The sequence below is a fragment of the Varroa jacobsoni genome, unplaced genomic scaffold (assembly GCF_002532875.2).
Source record: "Varroa jacobsoni isolate VJ856 unplaced genomic scaffold, vjacob_1.0 scaffold_1437, whole genome shotgun sequence".
Taxonomy (NCBI): domain Eukaryota; kingdom Metazoa; phylum Arthropoda; class Arachnida; order Mesostigmata; family Varroidae; genus Varroa; species Varroa jacobsoni.
In genome coordinates, this window is record NW_019214339.1 from 166,890 (window position 1) to 185,498 (window position 18,609).

General features: G+C 44.2%; 2 long non-coding RNA genes across 2 annotated transcripts; one reads left to right on the plus strand and one right to left on the minus strand.

The window, feature by feature from the left end:
* Nucleotides 1–324: 324 nt before the first annotated feature.
* Nucleotides 325–4,148, minus strand: LOC111270056 (uncharacterized). The gene is made up of 2 exons (XR_002686112.2): nt 3,480–4,148; nt 325–2,894 (listed from the first exon to the last, which is right to left on the minus strand). It is a non-coding gene; the product is annotated as an uncharacterized LOC111270056 (long non-coding RNA).
* A 626-nt stretch (nt 4,149–4,774) lies between these two features.
* Nucleotides 4,775–8,683, plus strand: LOC111270057 (uncharacterized). The gene is made up of 3 exons (XR_002686113.2): nt 4,775–5,065; nt 5,736–5,915; nt 6,370–8,683. It is a non-coding gene; the product is annotated as an uncharacterized LOC111270057 (long non-coding RNA).
* Nucleotides 8,684–18,609: the final 9,926 nt, after the last annotated feature.

Consider the following 18,609-nt stretch of genomic DNA (forward strand, 5'->3'; position numbering starts at 1 on the left):
TTTGCTTCTTGGGGTCATCTCAAAGGCGGGTCTAGATAGACAAGCATGTGACAGGTGAAGCATCCTTTGTGTCAACACCCCATTTTTTTTTTATATATCTACTAGCTAGATCTATCAACTCACACGGGCATCACATATATAATACACATTACATATGCATGTATTTTTCAGCAAAAATGTTTCTTCAGCTGAAGCTATCACAAATGATTCTATCACGAGTTATACTCGACCCGGTTATAGATTAGGTTTTGTATCAAATAGAATCTAAGTGCGCATGGTGCTAACGACAAGATGCGTCCATCAGACATGCCCAGTCAAGAGTAATTGTTTTTCGTTTAAATAATTGGGTTTTTCTTAGTCTGTTTTATTAAAACACTAACAGCCTATCGACAAAAAATAAGTAGGCTTTATAAAAGTCCCAATAGAGTTATGCGATACAATACGAGAGACCTGTTTTCAGGTTTCCAGCCAGCACTAAGTAGACAGTGAACCACAAAACTGTTATCAGCTATATTTTATAGATGAAACTGCTGCTGCCTAACGTGATAATTCTACCGCTGTTACTACGAACCTGCGATATTTCAGTTTAAGTTATCTACTCCGGACTCTATTATGTGAGTCGTACGCTACATGCCCGTTCCTAACTATAAAAAGCTGTTGTACTTGCTTTGCAATGCTAGCTCTTCCCTTACTTTTTACTACGTTCACAACGGGTACGGCCGCGGCAGCGAAGAGCTATGGTCACGCCCACCCATCCCCAAGCAGTAGTAATCCAAATAGGGCAATCATCTTAGATTTCTTTATACCATACTTTACCCACAGGGAGCTATAGGAGAAATATAGCATATTCTTCTTCTATAACGAGCAGACCTTGTTATTTCTCAGTGTAGCTAACTCCTCGACATCGCACTCCACACGCAGTATAGAGCGATAAGATGCTATCCTGTTACTCACCCACACAGTATTCGTGCTACTTGACCCATCTGATTCGCATTGCGACGGCTTAGCTTTGCTTTTGAGTACTCTGCTGTGGCGAAGTTCTACAGTGCTGGGCCCAGCGGTTCACAAGCCAGGTCCTGTGGCCTGGATAAAACTGCTTGGTTCTTTGGCTAGCAGCAGTTGCGGTAGTGCGGTTATTGGTCAGACGGCATTGAATAGCTAGGCACTCCCTAACTTTCTCATACTTCTTAGAGCTTGTTTGATGACCGTCGGTGTGCTTGTTGGCTGGCCAGTCAGTCCGTTGCAGGAACTGCAAGAATCCAGAGATTGTACATCCGATTCCCTTCACAGCCTCTACCTGCGCTTCTCCTACTTCGTGCTTTTCCCATGTTTTCTCTTGTTGGCTTCCCTAGGGCCCCTCTCTATCCTTCTTGATATCCTCGCCTTTAAGATTTCCTCATTCTAACGCGAATGATCCAACGGGTCCCAAGAGGGTCAAATACTAATGCTGACCCTGCCACTGTCGGCGCATCACTCGTTGCTAACCTCTGATGTCGATTCGTGGTGCTGCTTCCCCTTTGTATCTCTTTACCACTCCTTTTCGGGCTTTTTTTCGTTTTCTACCACTCATTGGTCCGCTGGCCTGCCTTGCTTTTTCTCGCTTCTCCCTAAGCCTGAATGCCGCCTGATACCCGGTCTACCTGCCGAAATGCGCTAATTTCTCATGCTAAGTATCAACATTCTACGTCAAACGAAGAAGGGCACACGGAAAAAAGAAGATGGTTATGGGGCTGAATCGGCGCCAGTGTAATTATTAGCGATATGTGCGCGTACACAGGAAACTGCATCAGCACTGTCAGTGTTCTCAGCAGCAAAGACGTAGGTTGCACACTAAGCACAGTGCAGCGGCGACAGGAGGTAAAGGAGCATCGAATCTTGAGATTGCATGCTGTGTTTGAGCGTGCACTAGCCGGCTGACTCGGATGGCGCCTCTTGCGTTGATTGGAGTTTTAGCAGTCTTTCATCGAATAACTAGTCTTCATGAGCATCAAGCAGAATCGCCGTCATCGTCAGCGGCCACGACGGAGCAGCTGACGTTGAGGTTAGGGCAAAGAAGGAAGGCACGGGAGGGATAAGAAGAGAAAAAGGGGCATCGAACGGGAGAACGTCTCACTCAGCATTGTGTCGTTTTTGTTGTTGTGCTTCGGTGTTGGTCCATCGGCGGTGATTTCGAGACTCACTGGAGTGGCGGGCTGACGAGCCTGGCGCCAGCTAGCTGGCCATCCGAGAGTTCTTCCTGTTTCATCGTTGATCCAACGAAGTTCCACAGCAGTCGCAATGGAAGAATAAGAAGACAGTGGCCGCCTTGTCACTTTGCCTTATGTCGGCAAGATGTAAAAGAGTGCTATATGATGTGACGCGGCGCTACCAGGCGGTAAGCTGCAATAGTAGCGGCTGTACAGCATACAGGAACGACACAATATTACTCAAACCCGTTAGCACGGCGATTTTTTGCTCCCCGCATGTCGACCAGCCAGCCAGCTAGCTCACAAAAGTGCGTGCGTCTGTGGGCCTGCCTTTACGGTTATGTCTTTGGGTACCCTGCTGAGGCTTCGATGCTAACGAACAGGAGTTAGGGACTAATATCAGATGTCAGCAACAAAAGCCAATAAGTATCGATACCCCGCAGGGTGGGGCTATAGGTCATGCCGGGAGAATTTGGGGAGGGGGTCACAAACAGAACGTCTGTCGTTGGCAGGTAGTGGATTGGGCAATTGAGTTAAAAGAATAGGGTAATATACAGACCCCGCAGCCCCCGGGCGAGACTTGGCAACTAAGAAAATGCGCTGCTTAAAAAGACGACCAATATTCGGCCTATTTAGTGCCTCGAATCCATCTCCGCCTGCACCAACCCGCTCAGGGCTGATCCTCTAAACCCGAAAGAATCGATTGACCTGCAACGAAATAATCTAACGAACTTAGGCGAAGTTGAGAGCAAAGGAGGTCAAACCATATTATTGCCATTTTACCGAAACTCCAGACTACTACCCCACCTAATAGTTAGACAAGAGTTCAATCACGTTTATGTACCCGAAAAACTGCAGTGAGACACTCATGATGATACTGTTACACTCAATAACAATTTGACGGGGTCTCCGTCCAGTTTCCATCGGGTGAATATCCGAAGCTCTTTTTTCTGATTAGGAAGGTGATATTTTTTAAGCCCAACTTGAGGCTACGACTACGACATAAATACATAGTTACAACGCAGAGCATGGTAACTAAGCTTCGGGAAGGAAAAATTGTGTCAAATTCAACAAATGGGAAACATTACTTGTCCCGCACGTTCAACAGATAAGAGTGGGAAAACAAACAGTTCACAATAGATAGGGTTCTCGATACCCATTTAACATAGCTCTAATATTAAATAAATCCGCCTACATGCACTTTTGCGCAGTTGCAGCACATCTAAATTCAGATCTTTTTTCACTTATTTCTAAATACGAATACAAGAGTGGATTTACTTGCCAGCTACTTACCATCTAATAGAGGACGCACGTAGTGTGGTATTAAATATGACATCCCGGTGATCGGCGATAGCACGAGCAAACGCAATTTCTTTTCCGTTGCAAGCAAAAAAATGGGGCATCCGGGCTTTTTGTAGTCTTGTGGCAAACTTTCGTGTGTATGAGGCCGGAGCTTGCGATCCGGTGAGGGTTCAGAAATAACGACCGTCGGTCGCCTAGCCAGGGAATGATAATCACGCAAAACGAGATCGGTGAAGGTTTCGATCACTTCAATGCGACTACGAAGCGGTGCCAGCGTTAGCACTAGCTACACGTAAGAAGGCCGAAAAGGACTCGTCCATCAAGGAATAGGCTGCACAACAAAGACAACTCTAAGTGATGTACCATGAAAATACGCGAAATCGGTTTGATTGGTTCAGAGTAGGCTAGAAGCGAGAGGGCTCCGCTAACTCGAAAATGTTTGCAATTTCTATATCTTCGCGAAGCCCAAACAGAAGCAAACGGTGGCAACGGAAGTGATATGAGTCTAGAGCTGCGTTCGACCGTTCGTTCATTTTTAAAACTCTTGGAAAGATTTTTAAGCAAGCTAGGTGACAGGAACGTGCCAATGCACTTGGGATCCGGCATATGAGTCCACTGACAGACTATATTATAGTGTGTGTGTACAGAGAGTTTTTCAAAGATCGCGTGAAATCAATAACAACGAACTTGTCAGTGGAAGCGGACACAGACGCAGTGGCGCATGTGCGGTTAAGCAAAACCTACGGCAGCTATCGCCTTGCTGATCGGTTCTAAAGCCTACGCCGGCTAACTCTAGTCACGAGCACGTTACGTTTTGAAGGTGCAGTACTAACCAGGCTTCGATAGAGGCGGTACGTTTTGTCATCTGTGTGATTTCAACGCTCCCTCCATGTTTATCGCTAAAAGCTAAGAAAAAAAACGTGTATGGAATGAAGAAAGGCTCATTTGATTCCTAACAATGACGCGTCCTAAACAAGCGGTGTGGCCCTCGCAGCTCGCCAAAATTTGGCTGAACTATTTAACGCTATCAAAGCGAAACATGAACGGCGCAATTGTCTTTGTCGTTACGCTATCTACAAGTACTAATCGCAAGATACCAAACTTGTTACTGGACTATTTTTGTTTGTCTCGGTATCTGGTTAACGAATATTGAACAAAAGATGAAGGAAAGGGCTGAAGGCGAGAGCTAGCAGGCGAATTTAAAGGTGGAAGATAAGGTGAAATACCTGCGAGTAAAAGACGGTGAGGGATAGGGCAAAATGAAAACAGCAAGGGGCATGTCATTGCAAGTGGATTAATCAATTTAAGGACGACAGGCAGTGCAGTAAGGGAGGCAGTTGCCGAGGCAGAAGGCAGGTTCGAATAAATTAACGTTAAACAGTGCAGTCCTCACGAGCAACTATTAGCTGGCTGGGGGAACAGGAACGAAAAGGATATAGTAGCTGCTTTCCAGAGTTAGCTTGGTACAGCGGCATTGCAGATGTGCAGGCGGAGTCGACAGTGTTAGAGGCATCCACCGCAGCTCCAATTTCTCTGGTGACTCCCTTTGGTCCCAGGGTCCCTCCGAACTCTAGCTGGTAAGTCCGACAAAACGGGGTGGCCGTGGCCTCTCATACAATAAGCAGATGAACGCATTGAATGCAAACAGAACCTAATTTAACTCCAACCTTTTGAATGGAGATTGAAGAGGGATCGAAAGTAGTCGGGACTGAAGAGGCTAAGGTTAGGAGTGATGCTAGGCAGTTGAATAAAAAGGCTACCTTTACCAGATGTACGCCTCATCCTTCTTTTTGTTTTATTTGCATAGCACTGTCGATTAGCCGGATAGATAGCCGGATAGATAGAATTACGTATATTAATGCTGGCATTAGTGTCTATCTGGGTTCCTTCCTTGTACACAAGTAGGTCCGAGCTGGTATATTTAAATGCTTCTATTTTTTACGTGCTGCTTTTTTCTTCCGCAACCACGTGTTGCATAATGAGTACTTTAAACACCCAGTGATTGTATCGCTGTCTATTGTTAGCAGAATCCTTCGGCGCTTGCTTAGTCCGTCGTACGAAAGAACAGCCAACATTCATATGAAGAGCAATTTGTTCACTCAAGCTATATAATTGCATCCACTTTATAACCACCTTACCATATAGTATAATCCGATATATTTTTTTTATAAGAGTCTGCTTTTCTAATGATGCTGACTTGCCCTCAAACTATCCAGTGACTAATCATGAAATCTTTATTCTTTTTAGGGCGCGCTCGTGACTAATATAAAACTTATATTACCATTTATTCAAGCCAGATTTATCTTCATCAGTCAATATAACGTTGGAGAGGTCTACCAGCTTCACTGCTATTAACGAAACGTGAGATTTGTAGCGTTGATATTCGAGCTTAAAAGACCAAGGACAGACTGAAAGACCTTTGGAAAGGTATAACGTTTTCAAAAACGTTTACTTTAGGGTGTTATTAGATGATACGTTAGTGCTACATGTTTAAGAATATACATATTTCGTAGATTATTTTATTTACTTCAAAAACTCATGGGTTCGAGAAAAAAACGAGGTGTTGCTAACAATATCTAACCAGGCTCGCCATATACAAACCAACAATTGTTGATTAGTTTTCTTCTCGTCCATATCACTGTGTAGATGCCAAAATTGACCGTGAATATTTGTACTGGCTTATCGTGCTCGAAGCTTTAACAAGCCGGCGTCGAAGCTCGTCTTTCGTAACTCTGCTCGTTGAGTGAAATTACAATATTAAAGAAGATGCTTGATTAATGATTAGTTACGTATATCCTAACGTACGACTAGTATATATTGGTTGCAGAGTAAACAATCCGATTTCGATTTACTTTATCTTTTTCTTCTTTTCTGCTTTCAGCTATTAATAACCATCCTTCTAGTTTCTGTGTCGTCAAGATGTACTTTTTTGTCAATCTGGTTTGTCATATGGGGCAAATCATTTGGTGTTTCGTCTCGTAAAGAATGCATTAACTAGTAAACACGAGAAGATAAAGGTGGGAAGCTCCAGGAGAACTGAAAAACAGCCGCCGGTTCCGACAGCTATAGAGCGATTCGATCCGGCCCTACCTAGAGAACTGCTCTATCCGAACTGCGGCATCCAGGCTCTAGTTTTCAGGTATTCTAGAGCAAGGGAAAAAAATTAGAGCGAGGAAAAATATAGACCCCTCGTTAATTATCGGCAGCGCTTCTTTGAAGGCCATCGCTTCGGCCTATCTGCTTTGCCTGATCGGCCAGTCCCTAATCGACGCACGAACTTAGCGAGGGGAGAGGTGCTGCTGCCACTTGCCGTCAGCTGCCTCCGAAACGCAAGGATCCCGCAGAGCTAGTTCTGAATCGAAACTGACCAGCGGTCTTTCCCCTTCTCTGGGGATGGATATAGAAGTTGAAATCCTCTTAAATATGACATAGTCCTTGGGGAACGGAGGTTCCTGTCACTGCTCGTAGCGCTCTAGAAGCGCTCCGCACTAAAGCTAGTAGCGGCTTGATCGGCCAAGAGAAGCACCGCTATCGCCTTCACCGTGACTGTAGCCGCTCCCGTCACAGAAACAGCACTAGCGGAAACCTCGTTCCGCCTGGTGCGATTAGATCCTGAGGCTCTTTTCGTCTTTCTCTGGAAATGCTCTTCACTAAAGGAAGGTAACGAGGGACGACTGAGTGCACCACACGGCAGCTGTTCAGGGCTTCTAGCAATGGACAGTGGTAAGCTGCAAGCAGAAAAAGTGAGCGGGAGAGCTGGATGCTGGCCCAGACAACGCTCAGCCGAAAATAAGAACTCTAGACAAGTGGATTATAGAGACACACTGTTTTTTCCTTGGGGAGATCGAGAGTTAGTGTTGAGAGCTTATGCACCGCCAAGGGAAAATAAGAAAGGAAGAACAAGCACACGCTGTATTGTTCATTGCAATTCGTTTCGTCACAGCCCCAGCTTAGCTTGTAAATAGAGATACAGAACACGACTCCTGAAAGTACACACAATTACATCAGCTTCGCTAACTTTTAAATGAATCATTTTAAAATAGCGAAGAACTTCCACCTTGGACGCTGAAACCTAATGTATAGTTCGCGATAACCGAAGCCAGCTGAAAGAGAAATAGTAGCATTAGTTTAACAAAATATTTAGAAATGATTTCTTACAGTAAGCTATAAGTCAATCAAAGTAACTAGCATTCCACATAATAAAGCTGAAGTCATTTACATTTATGTCTTGCAATGCAGAAATTTTCGTCATAAACTAGACGAATAAGATAGCGGTGGCGTGCACCTTGCCGAAAGCGACGGCGGCGATGTATAGCGAGCGTAGGAACACACTACGTGCTCCAGTGGTTCATTCTAATACAGATTATGTACAGCAAAGTTGTAACTTAGACCTCCTGCTCTTAGGGACGATTCGACTCCTGTTTTTCGACGTACGGAAAACGCTGCCTGGATTTAAAAATACGTATCTAGTGTTTCTAGCGTTGATTTGACACACGTCCGAGTAGCAAAAAGCTGCTTTCTGACGCAATAAATAATTTTTCGACATGGAACCGTTGTTTTTTTGTCTAGCACAACAACGTTGATTTCATATTTCATTACTATGAAGTTTGTTAGATCTTCAGATTTACATGAGACAGATCGCGTTACTGAACTTTCTTTTCGATCATATTCCAAAATCCTGGAGCTACATGGGACAGCTTTTAATTTGCAATTAAAAATTGAGCATTTAATAAAATTTTTTTCAATGATAAAAAATTGAGTCGGCCGGTTGTCCCAAATCTGTATTTTCAAAAACAAGCTGCATTTTATAAGGATCGTTCTATTAAGCAATATTACCTGACTACCCGGGAAGCTACTTGAGCCGTGTCGAAATAGGTCTATATAAAACGTTGAATTTCAAGCACAAATAAAATTGGATACTGTCGATGCTAATTCTATAGAAAAATGGAAGGAAACAAATATGTCCAGGTTACAACTCACCCTATGGAAGATACTACTTGTGGATGTGCCAGTACCGGGACGATTCAGAAGCCACCTTCACACTGTGCAGCAGAACATGTACATTTATGGTGTTTAATTATATATTTTGACCTGTCTAACTTGAAAATGAATAATTAAAAAGCATCGTCTTTTTTATAAGTAAGAATAAAATCAATTGGTCAGTTTTGGCCCAGTTTGGGCCAGCGGCACATGTATTTTAAATTTCTATTTTTTCAAAAAGGCATCGATTGCATTAAGTCAAATTAAGCACAAGAAAAGCGTGTCTAACAAATATAGGGGTACATTTTTTTTTGTTTCCCATGGAATCGATTGTCTTCATTGATAGCTTAAGTACATATAGGTACAAACCTCCCCTATCTTAAATTATAAATTAAGTTATAAAGCTTCTTCTTTTATCATTCTTTATGCTTCTCCTGGTAGATAACTACAGATTTGTTTCACGCGACTCGTCAAATCATATTAATATAAAAGGCAATTGAAAAATAGACTTCTTTCTGTTCAAATGTGAATATCCGCCAGCCACAGGTAAAAAACAAGATCGTTACAATTCAGTGATTAGTAATGTTTTATGCCTAAATTGTATTTTTAAGCTTGGAGCATTGTTTAACGCTGACTGATGTCGGAAACAGCCGAGAAAAAGCCGAAGTTGTCAACTAACCTATGTTAAGGTTACAATGGAAGTCAGTTGTGGTCGCACATGGTGTGGGATGTGGTTCTCCTGAAAGTTTCAGAACTTGCCCTTGTCCATGCAAAGACCTAATACTATTTTTAGGTAACATGATGATTATGTTATTGAGGAAAGAGATTATTTACCATAAAAGATCGGCAAGCGCAGACGGTCCAGCTTAGTATCGGAGGACGTAGTCTCCTGCCGCTCTCTGTTGCTCCTGCTGCCGCTTTCAGAAACAGGCTCATTTTTCAAGCAAAAGTAGCGAGGCAGCCTGCCACAGGACGCAGTAACTAGTTCGGATTCGGGAGCAACCCGCGTGCAAACGAAGCTCAAAGGCAACTCTAACGCGCACATACATCCAGCCGCGAGGCATGGCAAGAACTCGCTCCGTGTCTTCTGTTTATCCCCCTCTCAACTCAGTCGGTTGGCAGCAGGCTAACCTATGCAAATCTAGCCGCTAGACAGAGCTTATATTCCCCCCTGTTGATATCTCACAAACCCGTTTCGGGCTATCCTGATCCTCAGACGTCAGCAACGCTGAGGTCCGGACAGGCGGACTGGCCGGCTGGTTGCTCGGGATTATGTTGGGGTAACGGCGGCTGGCGATGGCAGCACGCCAAGCAGTTCTGGTTTTCTCTAAGTGAACATATACGAGAGCTTCGCAGACCAGTAGGAAGAGGCGGGCAGAAGCAAACGATGAGAAAGAGCAAAAGAAAGGACACGAGTTGGCGCCGTGCTGGGCCACAACCCCAACTGAATATGGCAATGCGGTGGCAAGTACTAACGCAAGGCCACCGGGATCCTTTTCTCCTGCTCTCTTTCTAGCAGCTAATACTACTGTCGCTATTGGCCGTAATGATGGAGATAATAGTGAAGGATAAATTGAGCAAGGCCCCCAAGAGTTTTCTACGGCGTAAATAAACGCCATTTTCGCGTCGTCGTCAGCCAGTCCTGCGTCTACTAGGGATCAAGCAGTACCCATCAACGTACCACAAGCAACCCGACGGGTTTTCGAAACGTTGGGCCTCTAACTGCTTTTCACATGTAGAAAGCAGCTGAGAGGAAGAATGCTCTTTTTCTGCAACCCGTCTTGCCGTCTCTCCTGTTCCATTGGCTTACGCCGCCTTCTCTTCTGCCAATTCCAGCCTCAATCCTTTCAACAGCTTTCAGCTGCTTTTCAGTCAGCGACGAAGCCCGCGGCACGCGCTGATCGGTGAAAAGCCAAACTGCGTATGCTGTTATCCCGAGCGCACAGCTGGCCCGCTCGCTGTTCCCGTTACCGCTGGTGGCGGAGCACTTCTCGAATCTTTTCCAGATCTCCCTCAACATATTCGACATTTATTTGAGTTATTTTTTACTACTGACGGCGGCGCCATCCGTCGCGGCAGCGCGAGTGAGTCGCAATCCATGATTATTGCAAGAAGCAGCGCACGAAACGAACGAAGAATGGGTAGTCCTGTGAGCACTAGGAACATCAGCGCAGCCAACGGCGTTCCGGCTGATTTTTGAGCAAAGTCAGAGTACGAGGGAGAAGAAGCGTTAGCGAACAAGCTGATGGGACAAATGCCAAACCCGAGAGCCATGCTTTCCTTACCCCCAGCCCTACAGTGTGCGACGACACACATATCCCATCCCTGTGCGTGCAAGCTTTGCTTTCGTTTTAGGCGGAGCCTTTGGACTTTCTTGTATTCGACAATCTAACCGATTACAAGCGCTATTTGGATGAATAGATCCGGCTTTGTACTCTTTATCGCTTTCGATAACCGCTTTCGTTGGTTTGTCGCTTTTTGTCGAGCGGCTTGTGGTTCGCAGAGAAAGAGTTGATGGGAAAAAGGGGAAAATAAGGAGCAGTTTCATTGACAAGCGCGCACACCCCCATTGAACTTGGACACTACTCAACATACACTGAGTTCTACGGCGCGGCGAGGTAAATGCATGACGTAGCTCGGATGAAAGGAATGATAGTCTATACATACGTACATATGTTGCTCATCAATGACAACGACGACAAACTGCTGATATATCCCCGCGCGTCTCTAATGTATGACGATGATTATGATGAGAGTAGCGAATAAGACAGCGACAAAATGGACCTATTGCTAATGCTAAGGAAGAAAGACCGTTAAAGCTTAAATGACACAAAGTTTAAGAGGAATTATCCAGTTTTCAAGCGTAGGCTGTACAAGCACAGCGAAGAAGGGTGGGAGTCAGGTTGGTGACAAAGATTATGAGAAGTTAATGTGAGATGGCAAGTTTAACTTAGAGGAATTTAAGAGAATCGTTAACAAAATCCATTTCGTTTCCTGTTTCTTGCTTTTCTAGTGCCTTACTCACCACCACCCGTCACGAGTCGATCAAAAGATATCTACTAGCACTGCATGGCTACTCGAACTCTTCCGAACTTATCCTTTCCTGGGTGAACGAAATGCTGTCTAGCTGGCTTGCGTACTTTGAAAGCCGAACTAGCTGCGTTCAAGCCCCGGCTCCGTATAGCCCAGACAACCAGCCAGTCTCAATAAGCTAACCGAGCAAGTGAGTTGTGCCCGCCGATGCTTGACAACACTAGGGGGAGAAAAGGGGGTTTGCACGGTGACTCGGCACGACAGGATTATGTTGATAATGATCTGTCCTTTCGTCGTTATGAGCGTCGTAGTCGTGGACGATATCTAAGTCATTGTTGAAATGGAAGCTCTATGACGGGAGCCAAATGATTCGTAAATCACCAAAAGGGAGCAATGACAGTACAGCCCCTAGTGCCAGAGGGTCCGTTCACTACCGCTAAAGGGAGCAAAATGCAGGGGGTTAGATATTTGTGGCCAGTGGGTATTGGTGCCAGAAACGAACGAGCCGGCAGATGGGAAAGCCGTCCGGCTATTGAATGTGTCCGTGCGTGTAGCTAATTGCCCTACATCGCGCTTTGTGAGAGAGTGAAGGAAGGGCTTTGTGTAGTAGCGGTAGGTGCAGGCTAGAGGGTGTTAACAAGGAACAATGCTTCATCAAACAACGATTCTCTTGGCTAACTGATGAACGTTTGCATGAACGTTAGACTATAGTGCCCCCTATGTTCTGAGAATCGTCTTCCTGTTTTGTCTATCCGCCGTAGGGGTCCAATGATTGAGCATCTGCTTCAGATTGATGACAACTCTGGCAAATCGCTCGTGCTTAAAACTGAAAACATCAAAACAACTGAGCAATATGAGATTGTGTGTAAAAATCTCACAGTCTACAGGTGCTTGTTTTTTTCGCAGCGCACATTTTTTCCAATTACAATTCGAACCGAAACGTGTTTATGTTGTGTAATATATTCTCTTTAGAAATATGTGTAAAAAATATTATTACCCAGTAAACCAGTTGTACTCTTTTTATGCACACTTATATGGAGGACACTATATATATATATATATATATATATATACACTATGTGTACATAATGTATGTACACATATTTTTATGCGTTTTTATTATATGACGCGTACACATATATGTGTTTAGATGGGTAAAAATATTATAGAAAATAATGCTACTATAGTCGTACGTGGCTATGCTGTGAAGCAGTTACGGTGATGAGCAACAATGTACCTTAGCGAAGACAAAATAATAATCCGGTTCTCGTAGCGCGTCCCCAATCAAGACAATGCTAAGCAAGACTATTGAAGCTACAGGCAAAGCTGTTGGTAGGGTCTCGGACGTCGGAACAAACCAACTGCGCACCAGCGAACTAACACGACGAAAACGAACGCATAGTACGGGAATTGTAGGAGAAAAGCGCACAGTAGGGGGCGGTTGTCTTGCATTAGCCAATCCCCGTAGGCAATGGAAAAATCGAAGAACTCCTGATCACAACCAACTGCACTTGATTTGGGCGGTTCAACTGCCGGAGAAGTGGAACGAGGAAAAGCTGCCGGAAGACGCTAACATGGCAGAAGCCTGGTAACTGACCAGTAATTCAACCATTGCCAGCAGCAGGCCGCCGCCAGTGGAGCGGCTGGGATCCCTTGCAATGAGTAGTGTCGGATCCAGACAGGCGCCGATTCTCAACAGTTATGTCAAGTGGATAGAAGATCGGAGGTATAGTTTATTCTACGACGGTAGTTAGGGAAAAGGGGTTGTTGAACGCCTCACGGCAAAGACACAAAATAACAACGTTAAACCTCCATGTGCGTGGGCATCGGATGCCCACAAGTTATGCTTGACAAACACTGAAAACAATTATTATCGAACCCGACTATTAGAAAACAAACACCAGTGAACTGCATGCAGCATCATGAGAATCCGATGGTGTTGCTTCTGAGACGCGCTGGCACAGCAGGCCCAGTTTCCCCTACTACCGCAGCAAATACCTTCACATAAGGCTCGATATAAGAAAATGACTTTTGCACGTCGACTTCTTTGGTAACCAAAGAAGAATTTAGTCATAACAAAAATTCCAAAGAAAGGCAGAAATACCTCGGGTGTCGCTTAGTTTGTATACATATAGGGGACCTCGAATCTCTATTAAATTATAGTTTAAGTTCTTGAATATTTTAAGCTGTCATAAAATTTACAGAGTTTATGCCGGTCTTCAATCCAGAACACTGCATTAGCCAACCAGTCGATCCGCTTCTAGATGACGACACGATGGAAAATGGCATCGCAGAAATAATGATATATTAAAAATACGTTTTTCCATCTCTATCCCTGGCAGCTTCATCGACGAGCAATCTTCATTCTTGTATTTCGCTGTTAGAAGTTCGTCGGCTCAGAGCAATGCTGGCAGGTACTGACAACAGCAGACAAACAAACAAACAAACAAACAGCTGAAGTCAAAACGAGCCATCTGTGTATCAGGCAACGTTGAAGCGAAGTATCCGTTAGCTAGCGCTGGACCATTGTAGAATAATTATGCCATTACTAAATGGAGTCAAATATGACCCTGACACAAACTTCATTGAGTCAGGTTACTCTTAGAAGCTGTAACGGCTGGGAAAACTATAATATTGTCCATATTGTCCACTATAACCCATAAAAATAACGGGTCTACCTAATATACCAATACATCTCAACTATGACATATTTTTTAAGATTACTTTATCGTTCTATTTCTGTGCTGAAAACAGATGAAACTTTCGTATCAGTATTGCAATAACATGCATCAATTAGAAACTTACGAACATCAAAAAGCTGAAGCATCGATAATTGTTGATACATATTTCGAATCAAGACCCTTTATTTGCGGATCTACGGCTAATATTTTCCACTTCTAATATATAATCCTGGTCATATGACTGTCTGAGAAAATCTTCCTGTAACAAGTGCGTCACTCTGTCAGTATTAGTGCGATGAAGACCTGCAGAAAAAGGTCAATTAACTTTGTTTATACACCTAGGACGCATCGGGAAATAAAAACATGCTACTACGAAGGGCGGTACTGCCATAAATGGCTTGGAATTATTTGGCAGAAAAGATTTCCTTTTTTAGGCCCATAGCTTAGGCAATGAAGCACAAATGGGTTGAAATGAACTATTTTATTAGACAAATGTTAAATCAAGCCAGCATTCCTTTATTTCCATAGCAATAAGGTAACTGGAAGTACAGATAAACTAGATACAATTTTACATGGTTATAAATTCTGGTTGCAACACAAACATCAAACTCGGTTGGTCCTATATTTCTTCTTTCATTGTTCTACAATATTATTCAGTTCAATTGTTCTGGTCCTTGAGACAGGAAAATTAGTTGACCTTATGAACGCAAAATACCCCAGATCGTCTGCTTTGATGAACACTTATGCGACGCTGGTTGGTTGTGGCAATTTAGCTCGTCCGTAAATTATGCGAAACATAGATTAACATTTTGTTAGCGCAATTAAAAGCCCGCCCAGACCAATGTCCTGCTACGGAACAGCTGGAGAACGGGTTTTGGCTAATATACTAGAACGAACGTTGCTATCGAATATTCAGATTCAGTCTTTTTGACTGTATCGGCGATATGAAATATGATTGAGTAATATTAAGTGTGTATCAGGTTAATGAAATTATACGCCAACTATTCGCGTCATGCAAAGGTCCATTCATGTGCAACTAAATGTGGCTACACCAATTTAGCGAATATACGTCTGGCAAGGACCCAGGCCCCGATCTTCGCCTCATGTGTGTTAAACATCTTGACGCTCGGCCAAACAGAGAAATTCCTACGTAAGTAAAAAACGATAGTACGCTAAAGAAGCCAGCAGTCTGTTAAGATCATCGGGCTGTTATCACAGGTCACCTCGCTTAACGCCTTCCGTTTCCTGCGTGTGGTAATATGTTGATCGTAGCATGAGTCGAAGTAAGCAGTCACAGCCTTTGGCAGTTCAGTCTTTCCTTTCTGGTGCTGTCGACGATAGGTGCCGTTAACCGAATTAGTCAATTGATTACTTCATCTCATATATCACAGCAAACGGGTTCTGAGCGACACAACCTGCCTGTGTATTTCCTCTGCCAATCTCGTACCCCCAGAACGAACGAACCCCACTGAGCTTGTAAATGGCGTTGCTGATACCTGAAGAAACGGTTCCTCATTCCTTCTCTTCTTGATAGTACTAACTTGGCGACATCGTCAAACGTTGAAACCGAAAAGGAACAGCTGTTTGCTGACGAAAGCATGAACGTGACTGCTGATCGTTGATCGGCTGGTGGACGATGCTGGTTGACGAAAAGGAGGCCGATCGGGCTCTCTCGGTAGTAGTGGAGATAAAGGATGAAGGATCGATTAGATAGAGAGAAGCAAAAGATTAATCTAGTTACTATCGCATCGATATCGATGGTAGCGCGACTAGCAGCAACGGCGCCGTCCTGTGTGTATAATATTTCACATTTCCTCACACGGGAAAATCATAATTAACAGTGGCCAAATTTACAATCCTGGTTTTGCGCCTAGTAGGCTCTTCAGTAGGTAAATATTATGGTTTAAATTAAACGATATATACGTATTTTTTTTTTAATAGCCGATCATGTGTGTCCTGCGAAAATTATTGTATCCAATTAAATAAAAAATCTAAGGAGTTACCCTAACCCTTTATTTCCTTCCTAGACAACACGTTAGACGCGGCACACATAAACAAAAAATTGCTGGACACGTGCACTTTCAGGTGGAAAAGAACACGGAAGAACGAGCAAATTAGGTTATAGTTTCAGGACCCAGTTTCATCGTGACCGCTTTCTATTTTAATACGTCGGTTTTCATTACCACAGAGTTGGGTCTTTTGAAGAAAATTTGCCTGAGAAACAGTGTGAACAGACGTAATAAGGTAGAAGCACTTTAATTATGCCCGACTGATAACTTTCATCCATTTGGTTATATTGCGCTTTGCCCATTAATTTCTATATTTATTTATCCAACCAGAAACCTCTCAGCGTCTGTACACCCACTAAAATCTAGCTGCCTGTGGCGCAGTGGAAACAGATCCAGAAGCTTCGGTTAGAGACACAATCAAACTTACGTTCGTCATATCTATCGGTTTGACCGATTGCTACTACAAATGGAAAAATCGTAGGAACAATGAGCTAAAATCAAGTTATTCAAGGGCCTCATTGGTTCAAGTACGATCTTCTATCGTCTGGGTGTAGTCCGGGGGATAGTCCATTAGTAGCATCCATATATAAGTATACAAGCTATTAGTGCAAACAAATACGAACGCTACTATAGCGCATGGCACACACAGACGACTGTACCACCGTATAGCGCAAGCTCACAAAAACACAAGTTAGTACTTTAAAGCTTTCACATGACAACGTTCCATTTTAGATACCCAATATAGGTCTATGGGTTCGAATGTATACTCTTATTAGACAAAAAGTTTGCAAGTCTTCCTACAATGCAAACGCAGAATCCCCGCATATTTTTTCTGAAGACCTCTGTTCCGGCTTATCCTTTAAGTCGTCCCAGCGCATCTACTCAACGGGAATAAGCATGAACAGTAGTAGCAAAATCGGACGGCTACTGGAGAGCATTTTCTTCTAGACGGCGGTGGCCTGATAGGGGGTGGTGTCGAGAATACGGGAAGAATATGTGGAAGAAAGACCGTGGTTTAAAGTTTCTGTCTTATATTGACCTATTCATGCACACTACAGGCGGGCAAACGACAGCGCGTCCGCCAGCATAAGCCAGATACGTAGACTCAGTCGCGCGTCGCTCAGCACAATGTGTAAAGGACGGTCTGCGCGACCATAGCAAAGGTAGTGTAGCAAAAAAGTGCGGGAGCGAAGATCGGCTCAATGTTATCTTTTTGTTGTTTTTCGGAAGACAGCACAGAGGACAAAGTGTATGGGCAGGGTATAGGGCGTCTGCGCTACCAGAGTTCCGCCCTGTTGCCAGGCGCAAAGCGTAGAAAACAGGATATAGAGCGTCTATTCTACCAGACTTCAGTCCCGTTTCCAAACAACAGGACAGGGAACAAGCTGCACCTCTGCCGGCTTCGCGAGGTGTCGGCAGCATTGGCGTATCTATGTGCCCTAGGCTGCTGAGACCCGCTAGCTGCCTGCCTTGGTAAACACCAACGTTTGTTCTTCGCAGCGACGGTCGTAACGTTGGGCGGGACATGCCTCGTTGCGCTTTGAATAGCATCTTTTCGTCTCAGCGAAGTTTTGTGCAACATTATTGGCATCCAAAGTTTCTGCGGAAAAAAGACGGACTAAGAAAATGCAACACCCTTGACAACAACAACAACAACAGATATCATTAGAACCATTGTTGCCAAGGCCAACGTTTATTCAGATCTCGGGAGAAAGAGAGAGAGAGAGAGAGAGAGAGAGAGAGAGAGAGATTAAGGACAACAATTCTTATGGAAGACTATTCTAAGGGCGAAAGCTTTCGCCAAATGAAAATTACTGTATTCAACGCCCTATGCTGCTTCGTTGTTGGAAGTGTAGGAGAGGGTTAGACAAATAGGAGACGTGGACTTCGCGCTATCGAAAAGCGCCGACGCCTCCTATGCAAGCTTCCGCTATGGCTGTCTACGGCTGGTTTTTGTGAGCCGCATGAGCAGTTTCATTAGTCCAGCATGCTGGGGAGCGGCTGCAACCCCTGAACTGGTTTTGACATCGGATATCTGCAGTAGCAGCAAGTGCTGGGTACCAGTAGTGGTGATTGTGTCGAACGCAGCAGAAGCTGCATTGCGCTTAGATTCGTTTGCTCCAGAACCGCCTCTGTCGATTCCCCTGAAATCTGCCTACTCGAACCTCGGCCCAACCGTTGCAGACAGAGAACCAAATAGAAAGGCGCGGGAAATGTCCACTATACAGCACTGTTGGAGGGAGCCCCATAGGAGCCAGAGTAATAGGCCCAGGCTACGACAGCGACGGCCTATTCCTTGACGGTTGAGGCGTTGCTAGTAGATTCCATCCTGACTTAGCCTTCTGTCCCTCATTGTGTACGTTTCGGTTCTTTTCATCCGCCAATTCAACTATCCCTTTGTATGTCCCTCTTTCGCCC